Source organism: Zonotrichia albicollis, chromosome 10 (assembly GCF_047830755.1).
Source record: "Zonotrichia albicollis isolate bZonAlb1 chromosome 10, bZonAlb1.hap1, whole genome shotgun sequence".
NCBI lineage: Eukaryota > Metazoa > Chordata > Aves > Passeriformes > Passerellidae > Zonotrichia > Zonotrichia albicollis.
This window is the reverse complement of record NC_133828.1, coordinates 13,764,572-13,777,543: the sequence shown is the minus strand read 5'-3', so window position 1 is coordinate 13,777,543 and position 12,972 is coordinate 13,764,572. Positions and strand designations below refer to the sequence as shown.

The following is a 12,972-nucleotide window of genomic DNA, read 5'->3' as shown; positions in this document are numbered from 1 at the left end:
TCCACAGCCAATCCATCCTTTTGAGGTCATGAATAGCCCTTTTCATTTACACAGGGTTTTATAAAAAAATGTTCAAATAGGAAGCAAGTATTTTCATTCAAAATCATGTCTATGATCCATGCTTTACAACAATTTCCAAACTGATGTTAAACAGACTGAGGTACTTGCCTTTATCATTGCGTACAAATGTTACTGGAATTGTGCACTTTGTTATACTTGTGTTTTAAACACAAGGAATACTTTACAACCAACAAAACATTCCTGGTATAAAATGTTGACTGTCCACCACATCTAGGGTTTTGCTCTCTAACCAAAGTTGTTTAAAATAATAATCTGCTGCTTTCATCAGAAGTTGCAGTATTTAAAGTAGTAGTCTCTGTCTAGAGAAACTGTACATTTACACCATGTAAAGTAAGAACTTTGTTTGTTGTTTTCCTCCCTCTTTGATATTTAATGATGACTGAGATAGCAGACTCATTGGGACAGAGTCTCCTACTGTCTTTCAGTAGTACTTGCATTTTCAGATAGTTTTTTGCCACACAAGTTCCCACCACATGAAAATAAGAATGTATAGCTTCAGGCAAAGCAGCATTTTTACCCCACTACAAAAGAGTCCTGGAGTTGCTAGAAAATCTGTTTGTGTTATGTTTTTACCACTCATTTTCCACAAAAACATCAATCCTGTTTATCACCTATGTATCTACATAAATATTCTTGCTGTGTGTTTGTACAGTGCCTGGTGCAAGGCAGACCCATTCTCAGCAGTTTGCTAAACACTGTTGTGTTCAAAATAAGCAGTAATGGGTTTGTTTGAGGTTTTTTAAATAGGTGTAACCTTTCACAAAGCAGTGTTGGGGTGAAGCCTGGTCCTGGCAAGAATGGGAGAAGCTGTAATTGTACAGGGATTATAAAGAACTTAAAATTCCAAGATGCAAACACTTCTGCAGAACAACTGAGCAGCAATATGAGCTTATTTGTGGTTGTATAGCTGGGTTTTTAGTACTGCTGGTGAGACATGTAAGCTGTGCCAAGCCTTGATGTGTAGAAGGCAAATCAAGTCATTCCTCATTGAGCAAATCATAACTCCACACTCCCTACAGGAATGTTTCTCACATTGGTCTGACTGGTTCAATGTGAGACATTTCAGGAAAGAAAAATTCTATGAATGATCAAAATGTTTCAGCTTCATTGCAGTTTCTCTTTGATTTGGGGGGCAGGAGTAGCAAAACCCAAATAAATAAACAAGGAAAAGAACTGAAAGTTTATGGATGTTTTTATTCTTGCACTTCCTTTTCATGTTTTTTTTCTGTTCAGATACTGTGTATCCCTTGAACTCAAGTATTTACCCCAGTATTTCCAAGGCTCAAAGTTAAATGCAAGTGGAAGAAAAGGGCCCTGCATTTCCTTTCCCTCCTGCCCACCCCTCTGTACTCTGCTCAATTATTTTCTGTGCTTGTACAGATAAAAAAGAGAACTGTTTTCCTCCTAACCTTACTGGAAACAGCCCTCATTAAACTCCTTACTGGGAAAGGGCTGGATAGGATGCCAGTGTGTTAAAGGGCTCCTCTGTGTGTCGGGGCAGTGCCTTATGTAAGGAGCTATCACACGGGGACAGACGGCGCCGTGGAACGTGTCCCCAGCTGGGATCTCTCATGGAGATGCTGCAGCCACTCTGGTGGCCCTGGGAAAACAAAGTGCTGCTTCTTCCCCACCATCCCAAGGGCATCTGTGCCCTCCCAGCTCGGAGCCACGTGTTGGTGTGGCCTTTCTGCTGCCTGCTGGGGTGACACTGGCACAGAGCTGCCTCCAGCCCTTCTACTGCAGACAGGCGCTGCAGGGCAGACAGGACTTCAGCTAACACCATCCCACTCCTTGAAGAAATGAGAAAAATCATATATAGACTTTTTTGATGTTCTCCTAGCTGCTTTTTCCCACCAAACAACCCAGCTAGTGCCTAGAAGATGTTCATGGGATTGCTCCTGAATTAAAACTTCCTGCAGTGTGCATAAAGTGGTGCACATCTTGCAAAGTGGAAGGTTACATCCAGCAGACGTGCTCTGTGCTGCCCATGGAAGCAGGATATTAGCATAGAGGGAATGTAGCAGGACAAAATGATGAGGTATTAAATTGAAAATCACAGCAATGGAAGGGAGAAGCAGCTGTGTTGGGAGCTGCCAAAGTTGCAAATAAAATGATTTGGCTGGGTTAAAGAAGGTGGTTAAACAAGCCAGGAGTTAGAGCTTGTTCCCCAGTCCCTTGGCTGTAGTTCAGAGATGCAGTGCATAGAATGGCATAGAATGGTGCTTAACTTTTGATTTATTGTCCTTACTGATGGAAAGTTCTTCCAATACTATTTAGATTTTTAATGCAGTAATGACCTGTTTTTCATGTCCGCTGCATGTGTTCTGTTGTGCACACTAATCTTGTGAATATTTGAATATGATACTTTAATCTCTGCTATTATCTGAATTTATGTTAATTTGGGCTTTCTGCATAGCTCTTGCTCTGTTGAAGTAGAGCTGTTTTTATTGCTGCAGCAAACTGGATAGCCAAAGGGAATGAACTCTAGATAATCCTCCCAGAGAAATGGCTCTTGGTCTGTGGTGGTCATGGGAGGGCTGCCCTGGCCTTGGCAGCTGTGCTGAGCAGAGCTCCAGCTGTGGGACACAGGTGGGGAGGGGGTGCTGCTGAAGCACCAGTGAAATCAAAATGTGTCTAGAAATGTTCTGGAGTCCCATCCTCAGCTGTGCTCGGTTCAGTGGTTCAGCAATTGATTGAAAATCTGAGGGGTTTTTCTGCCCTGTCAGCTTTATTCTTGGCCACATCAAGTGCTCTGAGCGAGCTGCCTTGGAGAATTCAGCCTTTGGGTGCTTCTAATTCAGAAAACAGATTTTCTGGATTGTGAATAACATGCTTGTGTCCTTGTATTTCCCTGCAGTTCTGTCAAAGTGAAGTTTTTATCTTTTGGCTTAGAGAGGCAGTGAGAGGTGGAAGAGTTGAAAAAAGGCAAGAGCTGCATTCAGTTCAGGAAGAAATGTGGTGCTTTGCACCATCCCAGAGTGCTGTGAGCAGTGATGATCCTGCTGCTTGTCCTGCAGCCTGGCACAGCCTTTGGTGGGCATGGAAGTGAAGGTAAAGGAGCACTTGTTCACCATTGAGAGCCTTGTCTTTCTCTGAGAGGAGTACAGCCCTTCTGCAACACAGCAAACCAGCCTGGACTTGGGCATTAGGAATTTTGCTGCAATCCTTTTGATATTTATGGGGCTTTTTTATATGGACATACCTCACTCTGCTAGAGAGGTACAGGATAGTGATGTAACAGGAAGTATCCTGTGTGACAATGTAGCACTACTCAAGCAAACAAGCTACTTTGTACTCCGTAGTAGTTTACTTTTTCTATGTGAATTTCACATACAGTTCTCGTGGTCCTATGCAGGGCTCTGGGGACACAGCAGAGGGAATCACAGGGCCACCACACTATGATTTTTATGGTGGTGACTTTTATGGGATGAAGGCTGCTGGTGCATGTGTGTATGGCTGTGGCTGCATCACTGTGAGCTTGTGGCAGTCTGGGCTTTGAGAGCAAACCTCAAAACCTTCTGTGAGTGAAAGAAGTGTGTGTGTCCTGGGTGAGCAAGCATGCTGGTGCAGCTGTCACACCTGAGTGTCAAGTGAAAAAGGCTGCTGCAACAAAGTGATTCACATTTATTTAGCAAGTGCTCCTGAGTAATTTGGTGGGCTGACACCAGATTGTGGCAGTACGTGTTGAAGGGTTACTGGTATCATCAATCAACTTGTGCTCAGCTGCTGCTCTGTTGTGGCTTCTCTTGCCCTATTTCTTCTTGAAGAACTGCATAGCTGCAGTAATTTTATCTTTATCCTAACCACAGGAGATAAATGAGATATGGTCGATATTATGTCACGTCAGATTCCCTTGGTGCCTTCACTGGCTTCTCATTTGGTTTAATAATGGCTGTAAATCTATCAGTTCCTGCTTCCATACACAGCATACACCTGTGTTTTCTGTCATATAAGACAACAGGTAGGTGAGGCCAAGATATGAAAGAGCAATTTATAAATGGCTGGTTATCAGAACTGTGTTTCTGTCATGAATTTATGGTGGTGTAAAAGTGAATGACTAATTTTTTTTGGTCCATAAAACCAATTTGGACATGTAGCCTTGTAAAGCACATAATGCCATCTCTGAAAGAAACACTGATTTCTTAAACACATGTGCTTCTGAAGCAGCTGTTTGTACAGGGTGTTTAAGAAACTCTTTCAGGTATCTTCCTCAACAAGTTTAGGTCATGTTCCTTACCCCTATGTTATAGTGCTCTCATCTACTAAAGTCCTACTTAACTAAGATTAATTTTGCATTTAAAACTATGGGTATGTTGATGCTCTTCTTGAAGATGGAGGTTGTTTTTTTAGTAATCCAGTGTGTTATGAAATACTCTTTAGGCAGTGATGTAAACAGCCATTAGCTTTCAGTAGTAGTTAGAAATAGAGGTAAAAGGCAGGGCAGGCAGAGATGAGTGAGTTAAATTGAATGTTGGCTTACATGAAATGATGAGTGGGGATGCTGGTGTCCCATGCAGACTGGGTCAAAGACACACCAGTACAAGCAGCTGTAGGGACTCTCCATTATTTGAGATGACAGAAGTCCTGTGCTTTGACGCCAAGGACTTGGAGCCCTGATTTTCCACCAGCAGGAGAATGAAACATCCACAGTAATTTTATTTACCTGAAAGTTTGTTTTGTTGACTCACAACGTTGGCATCAGGCTGTTGGATTAAAAGTTGTTTGACTCTAGACACACTTTGTACTACTGAGAGCACAGAGGTGCTGCTTTGTGTGTGATTGTGCAAATGGGACCCTGATGTGTCTGGGTGAAGTGTAGAGCTTATTTCTACCAGCAGTCAGGCTTCTGAGAAAAAATTTACCCTGCAGAAATAAAAGAATCTGGTCCTGGGGTCCACCCATGAGAAGCATCCAAGTGCTTTTCAATAACATGATGGAGGTATAGAGTATTTGGCATGACAGCCTGGTGTGAGGAGGTGCTGCCTCAGGGAGTGTAGAAAGTCTCTCAGCAGTGGCACAGGGCTCTTGTGTGGCTACAAACTCTGGAGAGAAGGAATAAAGGCAGTCAGAGTCACATGTCAGTGTTCTGAGGGTCCCTTTAGGTAAAGTTTATTTAGCTTTCTAGGAAGCTGCAGTATTTAATCTGACCTGAAGCAGCAAACAGATGGAGGGATGTATTCTGTCAGAGAAGAGAGCTGTATTTTTGGCTTTCACTTCAAGCAAGAGATTTGTAGGTGGCTTGCTTAGTGTTCTATGAATTTGATGCTCTATATATTTCTAAACTGATCCTATCTTTTGTAAGCAACATAATTTTACAACCTCCTTATGCTTAAGCTACTTCTTTGCCCAGGAGTTAAAAACAGGTTCCTTCCAGATTTGATTTCCTGTTAGACCATACGTTCTGCTGCTGCAGGGAGCAAGTCTTTCATGTCAGTCAGTCAGCCCTTGGCTTGACTGGGAGTTACTTGTATCCTCCAGTGGAACCATGCATTTCACTTCACAGATGAGCCAGTGTATTCTGGTTTTGTGTTAACATCTCTGAAAGGCAGGATTCTTTCAGGGTTCATTTCTTTATAAGGCTTTTAACTGAACTGAGGCTCTTTCCTGTTAAATTGAACTCAACTTTTACAAGTGCATATGTGTGCAAATTTCCCCTTCCCCAAAACTATGCCCAGTTTAGAGGAGGAGAAATGTGAACACTCTTGGGAATGTTTGTTCTCCTCATGTAATAGCCTCTTATAAAATAGAAACAAAACTAAAATTGTTGCAATGCTGCTTACGTGAGTAACAGTCTAGGCTGGGACTGAAAATAGTTGGTTCTCCCTTTTTTTCAGGGTAAGCTGTTCAGCCTTCCAAACTGACTTGTGCTGGGAGCAGACATCACCAGCAAGGTATTTCCTGTCTCCTTTTGCCAAATGCTAATAATAATAATAACAACAACAATAAAGATTTAAAAAAATATACTCAGATCAGAACTATGCCACACGTGACTTCATTTGGCAGCACAGGGCTTGCTCCACATAACTTCTGGCTTTATTTTTTTACTTATATGCCTGCCAAGAGCTTCTGAATTAATTTGCCCTCTTCCCACTCCCTGTCTTCCCCCTGCTGAAGGGAAGGCAGAGTGGATCACTCTGAGCCAGAGGAACATATGGGATGGGGGAGCTCCAGCTGACCAGTTCAAGGGCTCTGCTGTCGTGTGAGGGCACTGCCTTGGTCACTGAAGCTGAGCTGCCTCTCCCCAGCACTACTGCTTCTTGAACCTTTAATTTCTTATTGGCTTTTTCTGGTGCTTGTGTCTCAACTTGGGCTTCTTTCCCAGTTGAGTTTGGCCACACTGACCATAAGAATAGGTGCCCACTTCTTCCTCCTGATCTCTTCTGAGGAAGGAATAGTAGGAACCTGGCTTTATTTGTGGAGTACAGGATCTCTGTTCCTTTACATGGGTGCCTAATCCATGATAGATTCTACTCATGCTCTGAAATGTTTCAGATCCCTTGATCTATGGTTACATCAGGAAAAATGAAATAAAATCTCTGGTACTGAGTGATGAAGAGAAAAGGGAGTTTGCCTGTAAAGAGTAGAAACCTGATACACAAGAAAGCACAGCCTTGCCAACAAATTTCACTGTCACAGGGAAAAGCATGAGAACATTTTTGAAGTTTCAGTCCTGCAGAGAGTAGCCAGGAAGAAATGAGTGGGAATTTCTTTTTCATTGAGGGCAAAAGAAGTATGTGAAAGTATTTTAAGTGTGAGACTCTGAGCTGCCTCTGCGTGTGAAATGGTGGTACCCTGAAGAGGCTGGCTTGGATTTGTGGCACATTAAAGTGAAGTAACAGTTTCATGGTAGTTGATAGTAGTTTATGACACATCAGTTCCAGTTTCTGCTTTGTTAAACGTTTTTAAAGCTGCTTCAGTGCACCCAGCTTCCCTTCCTTAACTACTGGGAACTCTGTGAATCCCTGGCTTGTTTGTCTCCAGCCACAGCTAGAAATGCTGGAAAGGTCCCAGCATCCCATTTTGCCCAGGCAGCACCTGTGCTTTCTGAAGTAAAATCTAATATACAAATATGAATGTAATTTCTGGAATCAGTTAGAAACTGTGCATCCATCTGTGTATGTGTGAAATTTTTTTTACTTGTTAAATTCATAATAGAAGAAAAACTTTCCAGTGGAGCCCAATTCTGATGAGCCTGTACAGATTAAAAGGAATGAAGTAGTTACTGTCCACAATCACTTTATTTTGGCATGTGTTCCCTCAAGTCCTTGGTGATGTCACCTGAAGGTTTTTATCTGATACTGGTTTTGGATTGAGTCTGCATTGCTGATGGTGCATTTGGCTGTGAAGATGAGGTTTGATTGATTTTCAAGGGTAGGAGAAAATGGTGTTCTTGATAATCATTGCAATTTCAGGTAATGTATGCTGACACTGATGTGTGAGCTGCTCAGAGCAATAATAACTGGCTGACCTGACCTGCCTTGGCTTTAAAGTGCTTAGTAAAACTTGCTGTGGCCTTGTAAAGAGATTCTTCATTTTTGTGTCCTTCTGCTGATGGATCTGTAATGTACGTCTCCCTAGCTGTGCATCAGGATTAATAATCAACATAGAAAGAAATCAGGTTGCTCCAATTATTTCTCCTGCTAAGACTTTGACCTTGGTTTTTCAGCTCCTTGGGATGAGGGGGCTTTCAAGAGTGGGTGAAAAAGCTGTATACCTTCCCAGTTGTACCAGAGGACAATACAAACCCATATAGACTCTTTTCTGTCCGTTTCCTGGGGCAGCACATGATTTGTGTGTCTCCATGACATTTCATGAAAGCTCAGGGCAACAGCCCTACATGATGGATTAATAAATACCTTGGTAGCTGTGACAGGGAAAACTGGGCATCTCGTGACTACTGCAGTAGGGCAGCAGCAGGCTGGAAAAACTGCACTGTGCTAACTCTCCCCTGACCTGCTATTCCTGCAAAGTTCCCACCAAAGAACTCTCATGGAAACTGAGTTTTATTTCAGAACGCCAAGGAAAAATATGGAAGGGTTTGGAGATGTCAGTGCTGGAAGTGGGGCTTGCCAGAAGTAGTAACAGACCAAACTTGTAAGGCAAACAATGCTGCACCACGGACTGCCAATATCCCCCCATAATCTGTGTTAAAAATAGATTTTGCAGGCTCCAGTTTTAGCATGATCCATTCAGTAATTCATATGGCATTCCCATATGTTAGGGTGAGAGGAAGGTGGAAATAGTGGGAGTTGGGGAAAAAGACACGGAGTGATCCTTATGCCGTTTCAGTTCAGTTAATTGCATGTGTTTAAAATGTTGTAACGTGAGCAGATGGGGTGTTTCACAGTTATGTGCTCTGTGTCTGGATATATATGTACACACACATATATATGAAGTTCTCTAGCACTTGATTCCTGTGCTGAGGCTTTACCAACAACAATGGGTGAGAGGATGGCATCAGTGCTGGGATGGGATGGCTGATCCAATATTGGTATCCCCAAATCCACGTGAGATGTGTTCACTGACAGTCCCAGAGCTTGTGGCTGTGTTGCATTGGGTGACAGCCTCAAAGGTTGGCTTGTGTCTTCTTGTTTGAAGCCACACAGCTCTGAAAACAGTAAACATTTTTTTTCAGGAATCTGGGCCTCAAATATGCTAAGTAATTTAGTATCAGGGTAGTTTTAATCTGGGAATAACTTTTAGAAAGAAGAGTTGTCCATGGAAGCAGTGGCTGTGCATCCTGCAGAGGTGCAGCAATGTGGGGTCCCTCATCTTGCTAAGATTGCTGGAGTGGCCCAGGGGCTGCACGCCAGTCAGCACCATCCAGCTTGGGCAGCACTCTGGTTTCAGCTGGGATAATGGGTGTTGTTCTGCCCATGCTGAAATCCCTCTTCAGTCCTGGCTCTGCAGCCTCCTTGCTCCCTTCTGCTGAGCCTGGATGGGTCACCAAGTACCTGGCTGCTTTCCTCAGCTCTTTTCTGGTCTCATTCCCTCACTTCTGTCCATGCCTCTTGCCTGCCCTGCAGCCTGGTTCCTTCCACACAGGTTGTTTTGGGGAAGGGGCAGGCTCCTCTCCCCTCAGAGCAGCCTGCCTTTGCTGTGCTCCTCAGCAGGAGGGTGGCACACAGGCTCTGCTCCTCCTTGTGCATGAGCCCTCCAAGGATGAAGTGAAGCAGATGGCACCAGCATGAATGAACAGCCAGCAGCTGAGGGAGAGCCTGTTTGTCAGCTTGGGCTTTGCTCTGCCTGTGCATCCCATGTTTGCCAAAGCTGGGCTTTTCAGTTGGAGCCTCTGCTCCTGCTGGGACCTCACTGGGAAGATGAGGGGCTCCTCCCCTCTCTCCCCAAGCTCTGGTCCCTAAGATCAGCCTTGGCTCAGGTTGGCTCTTCCCTCAGAGCAGCCAGGCTTGCAGCAGGACCTGTGTGTATGGCTGGGCTTTGCTTCCTGTAATGTAGTTTCTCTGAATCTTCAGGTAAGGAAAATCTTCTATTTACAATCCATCCATCTTTTCTGTTTTTCTTAACATATTGTTTGGGGTAGTCTTTTGCTTTTAAGAGCTTGAAGACATCTGCCTGAACCCAGGGGTTTTGCTTTCTTTCACTTAGACTGGTAAAGACATACTTGGTTGATTTCAGCATGAGCTATAAGTGATTTGGACCCAGCTTCTCTTTGCTTGTAGGGATTTTGTTTCATTGGGGATTTTTGTGTGTTAGTTCTAGGACCAGTCCATACAGCATTTGCTCTCAATTTTCAAGCTGCATCCCCTTTGCATTCTTTCCCGCTCTCCCTTGCACATGGACTGGGAGGTGTGAGGAAGGATCCTGTGGCAGCCAAACCTCTGTGCTGTTCTCAGAGATTGCTGTGTCATGCAACACCAGCTGAAAGTGCCTCAGCAGGTCCCCTCTGAGACCTCACCTGCAGCTGGCAGGTGTTGTCCATCTGTATTTACACGTGACAGCAAGTTGGTACAGGTGAATGAATGCAGGACCTCAGACTCTGGTTGTGATCTGGAGCTGAATCTCAAGTTGCTGCTCTGTGGACGAAATGAAAACAATACAGTGACCTTCTGCCCTGCTATTGGGTAAGAAAAGCCAAATGTGTAGTGAAGCTGGGTTGGAGAAATACTTCCTCACTTGCTGCAAGTCAGGGCAGAGATGCAGGAGCTGGGCTGAGCTGTTGCCTCTGGTTCCAGTGAGCGACTTGGTGCCTTACAGCCCCTTTCCTCCTCCCACTCATTTTGTCTCATGCAGTAATTTCTTAGCAGGTGCCCTCACACTGGGAGAGCTTTCAGTCCTGAACAGTCTTTGTGGGCTTCAGAAGGAAAATAAGAATAATTGACTGGGCAGTATAAGCAAGGATCAGCTGTCACTACCCTTGGTATACCCGGGGGAAATAAGGGGATTCAATCCAGTGCCATTCAAGAATAAGATTAGTTCAGGATGAGAGAACCTTTTGGTCTTTTAAAGGGGCAAAACCTTGAGCCACAGAAATCAAATAGCAACGTGTAGAGTAGTAGTTGAATAAAAATAAAATGAAAGCACAAAAAAACACCTTAAGGTCTTTGGTTTATGTTACTGTCCAAGTTCTCTATCAGATGGCAAGCTTCTGGATATTAGGGGCATGCAGTCAGGAGATTTTTTATCTTGAGCTACCTGCCTTTGCACTCTGCCTTCCATTCATCTGCTGATCACATGTTGCAAGGTAGAAAGCATTTTCTGGTCACAGTAGCTTGTTTTTCAGGTTACTGAAGTGTAAAATCATTTCTACCAAGGCATTACAAAATGAAATAGTTTCCAGTTCTGTCTTGGCTGCATGTTAGAGTCAATCTGAACCAATTTGTATGTTTATACTTATTAATAAAATATAGCTTTATATAGAGAATGGTCCCACACTTAGTTTCTTCCTTGTTCAAGGGAATGAAAAGAGACAAGGAAAAATGTTTTAAGGAATGAGATGGATGAAAGCCAAAGTCAGAGGATTTTATGAATTTCAGCAAGCAGGTTGAAGGACAAGGGAAAACAAATGGAAAAGAATTGAGCGTTAGCAATGTGAGTGTGTATTACATTTATTTAATTTTAAATTTACTTACATTTGCTTCTATATTTATAGCACAGAAACATTTCAGAATTATCCTAAATCTCTGAGGAGAAGACAATGTTTTCTTGCCTGAAAGCATCAGGCGTGACCCCTAGGAAGGGCCTCTAGAAGCAGACATCAGAGGATAAGCTAAGCTCATGCCTTTCTCTGTTTTCTTCCTCAAAAGGTTTTAATGCTTCTAAATATTCACAGTGTTTAACTGTGTTTAATGGTTGATAGATCCTGTTAAACTCTGCAGTAATAGAGTATTTTGCATTTTGGGAAAGGTGAGTGTTGTGGTTTGATGCTGGTCCAACACCAGACACTTGAAAGTTGCTTGCTCACCCCTCCTGCCACAGCTGGGCAGAGGAGAGGGGAAAAAATAATGAAGTGTTCATGAGTTGAAATAAGGAATGGGAGATAATGCTCCAAGGGCAAAACAGGCTCAAACTAAAGGTACAAAGTGAATTTATTATTAAAAAAGTCAGAGGAGCATGTTGAGAAGTAAAATAAACTCTTAAAAATACTTTTTCTTCCCCCAGCCCCTCCCTCCTTCCCAGCTACAGCTCAGGGAGGCAGGCCAGGGGGGTTTTGGTCGGTTCATCACGGAGATTTTCTTCTGCTGCTCAGGGAGAGGAGTCCTTCCCCTGTGAGACCATGGAGTCCCTCTAATGGGACACAGTTCCCTGTGAACTTCCCCAGCCTGGATCCACTCTGATGAGCAGCAGTCCTGCCCAAACTGAGTCCCTCCCACGGGCACACAGTCCTGCCCACACTGCTGTGGCCCAAGTCACTCTGCCCAAAATCCAGAGCTTACAAAGGTGAGACTTTATGAGGAAAACATCTCAAACAAGATCCCCAGCACCTGAAAAATAATACAGAAACATCCCAGTTTCCTCATAAACGAGGTTCTGTTTATTGGGCTCTTGGCTCTGTGCGTGTTTCTGCAGACAGACTACAGCCAAGAACAGGGTCTGTGGGATCCTTTCAGCGTCACTCACCTGGGTCAGTGGCTACTACAGCTCCTGCCATCCTGCTGATGGCAGTGGGGATATTCAGGGGATGGCAGAAGATGATTTGAGCAAAGCCAGCACACCAGAAAATACAATCTTGGTGTGGAGCTGGGAAGAAGTTCCACTAATGTGTGGAGGGTGGCAGGAGGACACAGTCCTGTGCATGGCTTCTGCTCAGGTGGAGCTGCAGACAGGCTGAGCCATGCTCTCCTACATTTTCTGTCATACCTCCTTGCTAGTAGCTGCTCATTGAGCTAACTGTGGTGAGTGATGATGTTACAGTGTAAATCTGAAAAGCCCTTTGTGGTTTGCACTGTCACAAGCCCCACACTGGGACTTGGGAAGGTTTGCAAGGATAGCTTTAGGGGATCAGTAGTTAATTTGGAGTTGGTTACTCTGATAATGTGAGCTTTTGGTTCGCAGTAGGATCCTAGTACTTGCTGTAAATGATGTGGTGTTGTGCATTGGTTTTACCGGGGTTTTGGTTGCTTGGTTTGGTTTGTTTTTATTTTTTTTCCTTTTTGTTTGTTTTTGGCTTTTCCTCCTCTTAAGAAATTTCTCTAGTCTTATCTCTTTCTGTTTTTGAAACTGTAGATTTTTATTCTTTATGAGGAAAACAATGCATTTCAGTCTTACTGAGTTCCATTAACATCTTTCCCCTCGAATATGGCAGCAAGCCAGTGAAGTTAATGTGCTGTTTGTCTCTTAGCACAGTTCATTTGCTCAGAAACTGTCTGGTGCAAAACTCCAGGCCTTGAGCTGGAGGCTGACATGAGTGTGCCTGTCTCCACTGCTGATGCT

General features: G+C 43.7%; 1 protein-coding gene across 41 annotated transcripts in view; it reads left to right on the top strand.

Annotated features, from left to right (window-relative positions):
• The window catches only part of MAP2 (microtubule associated protein 2), a 218,760-nt gene that overhangs the window by 69,718 nt on the left and 136,070 nt on the right, over nucleotides 1-12,972 (top strand). For 3 of the 41 annotated variants that reach the window (XM_074548080.1, XM_074548079.1, XM_074548081.1), the window contains one exon: nucleotides 5,916-5,972. The exons of the other annotated variants lie outside the window; for them this stretch is intronic. The gene's annotated coding sequence lies outside the window, so the exon portion shown is untranslated. The remainder of the gene's footprint in view (nucleotides 1-5,915; nucleotides 5,973-12,972) is intronic. 41 annotated transcript variants of the gene reach the window in all.